This window comes from Macrobrachium nipponense, chromosome 13 (assembly GCF_015104395.2).
Source record: "Macrobrachium nipponense isolate FS-2020 chromosome 13, ASM1510439v2, whole genome shotgun sequence".
NCBI lineage: Eukaryota > Metazoa > Arthropoda > Malacostraca > Decapoda > Palaemonidae > Macrobrachium > Macrobrachium nipponense.
The window spans coordinates 9,044,721-9,057,766 of NC_087206.1; the positions used below are offsets into that span (position 1 = coordinate 9,044,721).

At 33.9% G+C, this 13,046-nt stretch overlaps 1 long non-coding RNA gene across 1 annotated transcript in view; it reads right to left on the minus strand.

The window, feature by feature from the left end:
- The window catches only part of LOC135225424 (uncharacterized), a 48,023-nt gene that overhangs the window by 17,614 nt on the left and 17,363 nt on the right, over positions 1-13,046 (minus strand). The gene's annotated exons all lie outside the window — the stretch shown is intronic.

Here is a 13,046-nt window from a genome sequence, read left to right on the forward strand (position 1 = left end):
GATTTACAGCAACTGCCGGTACAAGAGTCAAATGATGGAATCGGCCTTAATAAAAGAGAAGCAGGTAATGAACATCTCAAAAGGGAATTGGACATCGGACATCGTCGACGCAGTGTTCATTCAACCAACGCTTAAGAAGATTAAAGGAAGATTATCAGCGGGGGTGACCTAAATTGCTTACTTGTGGACGAATCTCTTGGTATAAATACCACCTTTTCTGTAAACTTTTCTCATTCATATACCTGAAGAGAGAGACAGCAGTCTCTGAAATATAGTACTTTTCTCTCTACATTTTGGTGTTTTTATGGGCTCCTTTTATTAGATATATATATATATATATATATATATATATATTATATATATATATATATATATACATACATACATATATATATACGCTCACTTGACTGTAAATTCACATTATAATCAAAATATGATCAAAAAGATTATCTTGGGTTCAAGACATCGAGGGAGGAAGAGTATAATATATATATATATATATATATATATATATATATATATATATATATATACATATACTATATATGGTTGTATTCATAAAATCCTTTCTTTCATACACTCACCCTTGTTGTCAACGTAAACAGTAAGCAAATGAAAACTTGGGATCCCATTTGAAGAAGCTGTAGAGGTGCAAAAGTAGGTAATTAATTCATCACAAATTTTTAAACAATATCTGTTAAGTTCTTCTTTATTCAATAATGTCTGTTAAATTATCATTTATTTAGCGATATATGTTATGTTCTCTTTTATTTAACATATCTGCTAATTTTTTTTTTATCTGCTTTGCTCAAATGATACTACAACAAAATAATCATGATAATTCATGAAAATAGAATTGTAAATTGCGTAAACTGATTTTCACCAAAATCATTTGGAATATTTAGTACAATTATCACAGAAGGTACATAATTGTGCAATACCTGTCTAGTGTAACAGTTAAAAGAATCATTTGTTCTGAAATCAGCGTTTACCTTTTGTTAAAGTGTTATATTCGAGTACAGAAAACGAGCCTGTAACCAACCCATCTTTATCTAACTTAATCTTTGTACAAGTGTGTACAGATATGACACAGACTTTATGGCTCTTTATCCTTATCAAGTGTTATTTATGACTGGTGAAAATAATGATGATGATATAATAATAATAATAATAATAATATAATAATAATAATAATAATAATAATAATAATAATAATAATAATAATAATAATAATAATAATAATAATAATTACTACCAGTTTTTTATGAGGCACTTGTTTGCTAATCACATGCATGCTGCCGTTTCCCTTCGTCCATTTTCGATTTGTCTTAATGAATGAACAATCTTGTTCATAATGAAAATATATGTAATATATAGTTACGAAGGTGCCAAGTATCTGGTTACCTTGCATCAAATATTACCTCACCAAAAGCCAGACACCTGAACCCTCATAACACGTTTACTAGACTGAATACTCTAAAGGCAACAGTGACTCCTTACACTTTCCAGTATTGCAGAAGATCAGACTAAGTTCATCAAAACAGGTGTGAGGTAATCTTGTAAGTAATTAAATTAATCAAAGGGCATCACTCCATCAACAACTTTAAAAGTCTAAGTATTTCCCTGATTTCAGAAGTCTAAGTACTTCCCTGGTTCTAAGTCACTTCAAATAAATTGAAGGACCAACCAAATCAATTACCACTCTATGTTTCTACCTAACATAAATATAATCATAATTAGATATACTGGTATAAAATGAAAAATACTTATAAAAATTAAATAAATACAAAAATTTTTTATTATTAATTCAAAATTTATAAGTGAAATTCACAATATATTCAGGGAAAATTACTGCTTAACTTGAAAACAATGTAAAGTTTAATTAATTCTTGAATCAAATTAAGTATAATTTAAATCAAAATTAATTTATCACAAAACTTCAGAAAATTAATTCAATCAAAATTCAAAATCAAAAGTGTTTAGGCAATAATGGAAATCAGAATTAATTCACAGGCAATAATTGAAATCAGAAATTAATTCACAAGTGCTAAACAACAACAATAATAAAACTTGAAAAGAATTCTAAGTAACAAATGTAAATTAATTCACAAATGTTAAAATTTTAATCAAATGTGCAATGATTAAGCAATGAAAATAACTAAGTCAATTAAATGTGAATGCAAATGAAAATAAATAAAATATATAGACACACTTCACAATAAGAAAATGAAATAGTGCACAAAACAATGAAACAATCACCCCACAAACACAAAAATACGCAATGTGTAAAAGTGTAAATGTTTTCACTCAAAACATTGTAAACATCAGTTTTTATTTTTTACCAAACCTTCGTAAAACAAACTGTTATTAGTTATTAGTTAACCACAGTTCCTAGCAATTATTAGTTAACCACACTCCCTATCCATTATTAGTTAAACGCAATTCTATCCGTTATTAGTTTATTACCTAACCATTATTAGTTTATTAGTTGCAACTAATAAAAATATAAACACACTTTACCTTTTTGGTATACCAACTTCTTTCTTTCTCTTTTGCTGCAGCTTCTATATCACACTTTCACAAAAATCAGGCGCCATTACAAAATCATGTTTGTTCAGATTCCACAAAAGAAACTAAATAACACTAAATAAACTCTAAGAAATATCAAATTCGAAATTCTAAGTTACGAGTGACCAATTTACGTTTACATTAATATAATCTCAATGATTTCGAGTGAGAGAGAGTGAGAGAGAGAGAGATCTGACTGCCTCGAGGTCCTAAGATAGAATGTAATGAAATTTTCTTCCTTTACGGAAACTCGACAGGGCAGATGACACAAACGTATTTGTCACGAATGCTCCAGTAGCTTGGAAATCTGACGCAATCTTCATAGAAATGTGTAACATGCACGTGGTTTGATCAAAGTCATACGCGTACGAGTCCAGTCTGTCAAAAAAAAAGAAAGACGTTACTCTACTCGATCGAAACGGAGGCTGAGCGACAATTAAGATTGACATGTTTTGATGACAACGCAAGACTCAATTCTCTCTCTATCACATGCGTTGACAGAATAGGAAAGCAAACAGATCTCGCAGACCCTCTAATCTTAAAGTGTCGACATAAAAGTTAAACATTCGTAGTTTCGAAATGACAAAGTAAAAATCTCTCTCTTTTTACATTCTACGTTAATATATATTCTTTTACAATATGTAATGTGAAATCTGAACACACATTTAAAACATCCTATTCTAAGCTATCTAGGAATCTGAAAAAATGTTGCACAATCTTACATGACATTTTCAAAGAGGGGAAAACATGCATTTGGAAAGTAGCAATATATAATAATATGTATGTATGTGTGTGTGTCAGAGCGAAATATTTACGAAAGCAAAAGCCAGTTTATGGTCGCTCTAGTGCTGAATCTCAGAATTAACCAATGAATAGGAATAATGACTGTGGATAATTCCACGGAGAATATAATTCGTCGCTTAGTGTTCGAGAGTTGACAAACCAGCTCATCGAAGATTAAAAACATTTCTTTTTGTGTTAACAACACTGAACGGACGAACGATCAATATTTGGCATTGCTGTATAAAACGTAGGGGATCTTTGAGGTTGATTAATGGTACAGAGAAGACAACTGGATGTGCTTAGCTTGTAGTAGGTGGACTTGCAGCAAGAGACATTGGAGGAAAAGGAAGGGAATACGTTGAAGATCACTGTACTGGTTTTGGGATGAATAATATTGGTCTCGTCAACAACCGTTAAAAGCTATTGTCAAAATGTGTCTATTAGTTTTTCCTTTTTATATGCACGACTATGAGCGAAGAGAGAGAGAGGGAGAGAGAGCCATACATTTCGCGAGGTGGATTGACTGGTTTGTTTTCATGAAGCTGGCCATATCTTATCACGAGCTCTTGCCTCAGGTGTATAAAGGCAGCCCATGAAAGGCCTGGTATAGACCACTGAACTAGACCTACCAACCGGGACCGTACTTCATGAGGAAAACACTCTCTTCAGAACAAACATTGTCGAACGATTTTCTTCTCTTCAGAACAAATCGAACGATTTTCTTACCTGGGATTTACTGCAGATCCGTTACCGCTTCTGTCGCTAGTCCTCGGCACTTTAGAACAAGAGTGTAGAGAGTGCAGACCTTGCTTTAGAAGTGCTGAGTATATACCTCTCTTATCTGCTGTGTGGTTACGGGGCCGAAGAACAAGTGCACTACAAGTTGTCTTTTTTTTTTTCCACTTTTATATCTAGACAAGTTGATCGCAGGTGTTCTAGGGTGCCATTGCAAACAAAAGCAGTTATGTTATATTTTTGATTCAAATCCATCCTAAAGAGGAATGAACATATCAAGAAATCCTTTGACTCCAGTAAAGTTATTAATTTTCTCGAGAAACTCATTGAGTTAGATTCGAATTTCTTGCAAAAATCAAATGAGATATGAGGGTTTAATCAACAGGATCCTAGTGGGCGTCGGAAGTCGTGGGCGAGTGTCGTGAGCTGAACTTTCCATGAATTTCGTGCGTCATGCGTCATGGTTTTGGGAGTGAAGATCTGTGGATGAAATCGTGGCCATCGTGGATAAAACCCTTGTAAAAACCCAGATACATACGAAGCTTTTGCTTAAATCTTGTGCCTCTCGCATAAAGAATTTGAAGATATCTGTTTTTTCATGAATAAAACATATGTTTGAAATCTTGTAATATCAGATTAGATATTTCTGGTGACATCATTATCTGAATATAAGACTTTCGAACACATTCCATTCCTCGTAGACGTGGTGCGATGCGAAAAACAAAATCGTATACCTGTCGGTATAAAACGGAATGAACAAATATAATTCTTCTGCAAAAGGGAAATATACAGTTCTTATATCTCTTATGTTTAGATGTACAAATCTTATTTCTTTTATATATAACGGAAGGATAAACATTATTTCTTAAGATGAAGTACTTTTATAAATCTTGTATTTCTTTGATAAAACCTTTTGATACATCCCAAGAGTGGTTTTTGTGCAAGCTCGACTCTACTAGCCTCTAGGTGATGGAGAAGGCCTTATAAAATGGATGAGACAAAAAGTCTAGATCTCACACTATAATGAGTAAATTTCCTCTTAAATTAATTACTAACTATAAATTCTCTTTACTCTTACCACTGGAATGAGCAGACTGACGCTTGAAATAAATAGCAGACAGAACACTTTAGGCTAAGGTTAATGATACCTTTCGTCATTAAATGTTGGGTTATAATAAATTTTGTCATTAAATGCTGGGTAGAGACAATATATTTGAAGGTACTAAAAATAGCAGAATAATTTTCGTCTTCAGTAAGTCTGCATGTAGAATATCAGTGAATACTAAGACTAATATAATATTTTGAATTATGTTTTCTCCATAAATTTCTCTCTGGCGTTTATTGGTATCGATACTTGAGATCGAATCGCTAATTTCCCATAACGACGTGTGACTCACTGTTCCATGACTCTCATAAAATAAAATTGCCACACAGCAGTAGGAAGATACGCTTATAACCGCTGCTATCACTATTCCAAGGTCAAAAATAATACTCAGCAAAAGAGTCGTTTTCACATGTGATACTCTGTTTCATTTATGGCCCAAATCGAAGATATATGAGGGTAAATATATGCTGACCTCCAGTGTATATTTGCCCGGTAATAAATCTCAGGAAATGACGTTTAAAACAAAATCTTTTAATGGCCTGAAATGATATGTCGTGATTAAAGTCTTTAATGTCTATAGATGATTTTGATTTTCCCTCAATTTCCACTTGACATTGCCAATAAGGGATTTCAAAACACCAGTACACTAACGACAGAAGTCAATTGCCAACCTCACTCACGGAATTCCTTATCGGCGCACGGACAGAACAACCCTCTCGTTTTGCCGGCAGCTCTCGTAAATGTCACACAACCTTCAGGTGAGTTCGACTGGCGTAGGCGTTCTAGGAAAAGACAAATGCTCCATTACACAATAAGCCATAAAGTCCCCCATGACGATAACTCGGACCTTATACCTTCCGTTTCATCCTACTTATTCTGAATGGGTGTGCTGCCTCACGTTTGCTCATCTGTCGCCAGGTGATAATCTTGGCGCCAGGTGAAAATCTTGTTCATTTTCCTAGAGTATAGATAACCTAGTGCCAGGGGAGTAAGCTCGGTGTTCATTTTTCTAGATTACAAGGAACCGGGGCTGTAGGATATAATCTTATTCATTATCCTAGAGATAAATAACCTGACGACAAGGGATAACCTAAGTAATAAGGAATCTGGTGCCAGAGGTATCTCTTTGTTAATTTTCCTACCGTATAAAGAACCTGGCACCAAAGTTTAACTTATCGCTCAATATCCTAGAGTATAAAGAACTTGGTGCCAAGGGATAACCTTGGTGCCCATTTCCCTAGAGTATGCAGACCCTGGCGACAGACAATTAACTATAAAGGGCCTGGCGACAGATTATTACCTATAAAGAACCTGGCGACAGGGGATAACCTTTGTGTTAATTCCACGAATATGTAGAACCTGGCGCCAGGGGATAAACTTTGGCGTTCATTTCCCTAAAGTATGTAGAACCTGGCACCGGACAATGAATTGTCAAGTACCTGGCGCTAGGAGATAACGATTGCAGTTCTGACACAAATTTGAAAATTATTGATGAGAATTGTTATTCTCAGCCATCCCTCATAATTCAGTATAATGCTTGTAAACAAAATTGAATCATTATAGTTATTCAGCATACTAATGAATCATCTTGATTTCCCCACTGGCAATCATGGTACGAGTAAGTCGATCTTACAGAGAAGCTTTGAAGTGATTAAGGGACATGAAATTTCTCTGATTTTCCTTTTCGTCCTATTCGACAATCCTTGCTCCGTCAGTCATCTTCTGGCACTCTAGGAATACATTTTTTTCTTTACTTCATCAGTTCGTTAGTGAATTGTTAATCAGTCAGTCAGTCATGGCTATGCCTGTTGCCTTATAATACTAGCAATAATTAAGTGTATAATCACGTGCTTATGTGGAACTGTTCTGTCAGGTGGCAACATCAGGTAGGTACGAGATGAAACAAAATTTGATAAAGAATTTCGAAAATATCGTTGCTTGGTAACAGACAGTTGGAAATGACGTTATGAAAATGCATGGGAATAAGTAGACTGATGGTGGACCTCTGAACTCTTCCTTTCACATTCACACGCTATCTTGTTTTATACTGATATTCCATATACATATTGGGTGGGATGGAATCAGGAATTATGCAAAAATATTAATGGATAAAAAAATGGATATTGAATTATAGAAATTTAATATAATGTGGGAAATATCCATACACACACACGCACACACACACAAATATATATATATATGTATATATATATATATATATATATATATATATATATATATATATATATATATATACATATATATATATGCGTGTATATGTATGTATATATATATACATATATATATATATATATATATATATATATATATATATATATATATATATATATATATATCCCAGCAAAATTTACATCGGTATTACCTACAATTTATAGAGAAACTCGTAGTTTATGGTGAAGGTGGTTTTATGCTAATTGTAGCCTTAGTTATTCATCTAAAGAAAAATATATGATTCACTATATCAATCTACTTTAAGTGTTCTCTCTTTTTTTTTTTTTTTTTGTACACTAGTTGTTCGAACAATGAGACACCATTTAAGAGAAAATGTATAATAGCATTATCAGCTATAGCATCGTCCACCCTCCCACAGCTTTCGCCATCCGACTCTCGAATATGGCAGTTCTTACTACCGATCCACAGCCGAAGTAATTTGAATAAGAAAGTTTCGCTTCTTTCTGTCACCTTAACTCTGAGATAGTGGACGACCTGTCACATTTAAAATGGCATTTTTCACATTTTGACAAACCCTCACGAGCCACTTTCCTCCAAAAACCAAAAACTGACACCATATCTTTCTTTTGTTTATGGCAACGACACGCGAACACCTGTGGCCAGAGAGTTGCCTCTATAAAATGGAAAAACACAGAGCCAGTGGACAACAGAGGTACACAGAACGCTGATCTGTTCTCGCTCGCGTCTGCAGCAGCTGTGTCGGAAGATAGCTACAGAAGTCCAGACCAAAGAACCGTCGACTGAGGACGAGATACCTTCCAGAGGCTGTAAGAGAAAGAAGAATTTTGACTGAGGTTCAGGTGAGATTTTGTGTGGACTTTCACTCTTTTTCTATTGTTCTAAAAGTCTGCTTAGTTATGTATATATATATATATATACATATATATATATATTATATATATATATATATATATATACTATATATATATATGTATGTATGTATGTATGTATGTATGTATAGTAAGTTCATTATATATGTTTGTATAGATTTAAATAAAAAAAGTATATCTTAGTTTTACCAGACCACTGAGCTGATTGACAGCTCTCCTAGGGCTGGCCCGAAGGATTAGATATATTTTCGTGACTAGGAAACCAATTGGTTATCTAGCAACGGGACCTACAGCTTATTGTGGGATCCGTACCACATTGTATCGAGAAATGAATTTCTATCACCAGAAATAAATTCCTCTGGTTCCGCGTTTGCCAAGCCGAGAATCGAACTTCGGACCACCAGATTGGTAGCCGAGCGCGAATGCACTCGGCCAACGTGGAACTGTATATAAGTTTATATATATAAATATATATATTATATATATATATATATATATATATATATATATATATATATATATATATATATATATATATTATGTATGTATGATAGTATAGTATATGGAAATATATAAATGATATATATATATATATATATATATATATATATATATATGTATGTATGTATAGTATAGTATATGGAAATATATATGATATATGATACATGATATATGTATATATATATATATATATATATATATATATATATATATATATATATATATATACATATATGTACATCTACGTATATGCAAATATATATACACATACTATATATATTTAAACAGGAAGTGTAATACCAATTTCCTAACAAAAAGATTGAGTTATTTAAAACGAATAAAAATACAACATCCTACACGGAAACAATCTTCAAAGAATCTCTTTGAAAATAAATCTTTGGCAAATGAAATACTAATCAGTAACTTGTTGTTATTGTTATAAAGATGATCTACTGTCCCCTTCATTATTTCATTATATAACATTGCATAAATTTTCTCTGTAAAATCTTACTACTTAATGAAATGAATGCTTTTGGAGAAATCACTATGGATTGTTTTTATCTATTTCCTTTAGTTAAATTTATCTTGAATTGCTGACATTCACAAAATAAAACAAAAAGAAAATCCCAAATTAGTTATAAATATACAATACTGCGCTGCTACTATTATTGCAGTTATACAACCTACAAGTACTTTTGCTATTATTATTATTATTATTGTTATTATTATTATTATTATTATTATTATTATTATTATTATTATTATTACCTGCTCTTAAAACGCGCAGTCCATACAGGTGTGCGTTCTTATCAAGTAAATCAGATGTGAAACACTGAACAGCCTCATTCCACAGTAACAATTATAAAAAAAGTATTAAAGATAAGCAACTTACGAGTAAAGGTGCCAACGGCAGGTGTATTTTCTGAACCGAAAATAAAGCACCGATATAACTCATTCCCAACTGTCCATGTTGTCAAGCTCTTCGACTATGTTGTTGCTGCACATCTGTAATGCACCTGTTTTAGTAAGTTAAGTTTATTGCGCCCATGCTGATAATTCATATATATATATTATATATATATATATATAGTATATATATATATATATTGTAATACACATAGCTACATGGAAATGTTCACGATTTTCTGAAAATAATATCTTCCTCTCCGTTTTCACGGTTAGGATGGGCTGAAATAGGATTCAAGATCCTATGTCTACTGGCACTGGCTACTGCAACAACGGTAAGCGCAGGAAAAAAGAGTTTGTGTACTATATACATCGGTATGTATAAACAAGTAAATCAAAACCATGTGTGTATATTTACGATCATCAGCCTCCATAAAAAGCGTAAAGATTTCTGCTCATCATAGTCACGTATAATATCACACAAAACGCGCCATTGCAGATATATACCAGTGTGCATGCACAGAAAATTATATATATATATATATATATATATATATATATATATATATATATATATATATATATATATAATATATATATGATATATATATGTGTGTGTGTGTGTGTGTGTGTGTGTGTGTGTGTGTGTGTGTACTGTTTAAATATTTGTCACTCTTCACATAAAATGAATAAGTAGTACTGCATAGCAATTCTTTTAGTTACTAGTTTTGTAACAGAAAAGCTCAGTGTATTCTTGACAGCTGAGTCTGAGGTTATTGACTGAGGGAATGAAGAGTGATAATCGACATCTTTATAGGTGAAGAGCAGGAATTTTGATATGGATAAAGAGGCATCCATTTGGCCATTACATTTAATTGCAATAAACTTCGTTAAGTGATCTTGGAGATTCCTTATAACATACTGCAGCTTGCACCAGACCATTTCTACTAGGTGGGGAAGGGGAGGGCTAGGGGTGAGGAGGTGATTATAAGTTATAACCTTACACTCACCGGCCCTCTTATATGTGGGCCCGGAAGTGAAATTAGCATAATATTCTTGGCTTTTATAGGTGCTTTCAGAGACCGTCCCAGCTTCCTCTAACACTCCGCCACCACCGATGGTCAACAAGGATGACTTCAATGTCTATGTAGCTCCGCGCCAGGGGTCTGGTAAGTGTTTCTACACGATTTCATAGAATGATAAATAAACAATTTTAATATTTTATATCGTCCAAGAAAACAAATCTGTTTCCTAACTCTAAATTTTCTGATTTTGTTTCGTAAGGAATCTTGTTCGTATTCCGAGTCCGTTTAGTATGAATTCCAAGCGTCCACCATTTATGAGGCAAACGATTTATTTTTTCCTCTCCACCTCCTTTTCTTTCCTTCCCTCGTATAGTAGATTCACATCAACCGTGCATTTGACGTCTGGGCCAGTCCCTTACGACGCTCCTGATTGGCTGTTGATAAGCCAATCACAGGGTTGGAAACTCTCAGTCACTCGAGATAGTTCACATAGGCAGGATGTATGTTCCACCTCTCTTGAAAGACGTATCCCCCAGGAGAGGTGGAGCATACATCCTGCCCATGTGAACTCTCTCGAGAGACTGAGAGCTTCCAGCCCTGTGATTGGCTTATCAACAGCCAATCATGAGCGTCGTAAGGGACTGGCCTAGACATCGGATGCACGCTTGATGTGAATCTACTCTAGTCTCGACAGCCAAAAGCTTTATGGTGACCGTCTTTACTACGCAGAAGCCTTACGATACCACCCGTTCCTTCGTCCTTGCTAAAACTAAGACACAAATACATATTCTCTCGACAGGTCCGAACATCGTACCTTGCAATTCCTGGGTGTGGCTGACCGCTGGAAAATCCGTCACTTTCCAGTCGCCGAATTATCCGAGTCGATACTTTGGCTGGAATTCTTGCAGGTGGCTCTTCGCTGTGAGTATGGATCACTGTGTTAACTTACTCACATCGCAATACTCACTGGAAATGGAGAATGATCTCCGCTTACTTCCCAGAACTTCAAAATTAATGGAAATTTGAATATCTTTGTCATTCCTACATTTCAAGTCTCTCCCTACTTATTATGTATCAGTGATTCTTATATCCAAACATATCGATAGGCATTCAGTCCTACATTATTATTATTATTATTATTATTATTATTATCATTATTATTATTATTATCATTATTATTATTATTGTTATTATTTGATAGTTTATTTTTATATATTACAGCTTGCAAAGTATTTTCCGTTAAATTCCTATAGCTAAATATTATAATTAAGGTTCTACAAACTCCTACATCCTTATCTAATTACTAATAGGCTGTTTCCACACGATCGAACTTTGTCCGATTTGACGTCAGAAGCGGAGAAACAGCGAGCAAAGTCAGAACTTTGCCCGCTACTTCTCCGCTTCTGACGTCACATCGAACAAAGTTCGATCGTGTGGACGCAGTATCAATTCGTACCCACTTTGCTTCCAGGGCATTGGAACTGACGTAAGCATACAGATCAGCTGCCAAGTGTTTGACATCAGGCAGTCCAGTAGTTGGAGTAGCTGCCCAAGTTTCTTCTCAGATGCCATGCATATCTATTCTACATTTTACACAGTTGAGAGGTAGGATTCCTCCCCCCCTGGGATCAGGCTACGATTATATCAAGGCTTCTCCGGATTGAGAAATGAATTAGTCCTTAATTCTGAAATTGACCCCGAGAATAAATTAGGTTACTGAATCATAGTCTTATGTTCTCTTCCATGATTAGGTTACCATTTGCTGAAGTTGTCTCTACGTTAAACAATATACGAATGATTGTGTTCATTGGTAGAGTGATTTAGAATGAAATTATATGGCGTCACAATAACAAAGGTCATCAACGCCCAAAAATGTCAGCATGCAAGATCATTCTTTTTCTCATAGAAGCTATAAAACGGTAACCAAAACAAAATTCGTGTTGCAAAACTTATCAAAATCATAAAAACTTTAAATTTATAAAAAGATAATTTTTCCGCTGTATGTAGTGAATCATGTAATTTGAAATCTCACGCTACACTCAGTGGGGAGATATTATGAATTTTAAGCACAATAATCGTCGATTGGATAAGAGCTATTAAAGGAAAAATAAATCTGCCCATGCATAATCAATATATTCCATGCTGATATTGAGGAATGGAGTATATTTTTCCAAGTAATTTTCCCTCGATATTATAGTTTTTCAACCAATTTCTCTACAAAGCGAAGTTTTCTATGTAATTTTCCACAAAAAAACATAGTATCCCTGAGCTAATCTGAAAGCTGTTACTGAAACGGCACTGGAAAATGTATGGAAAAAAATGTCAGTAATGTAAGTGGTG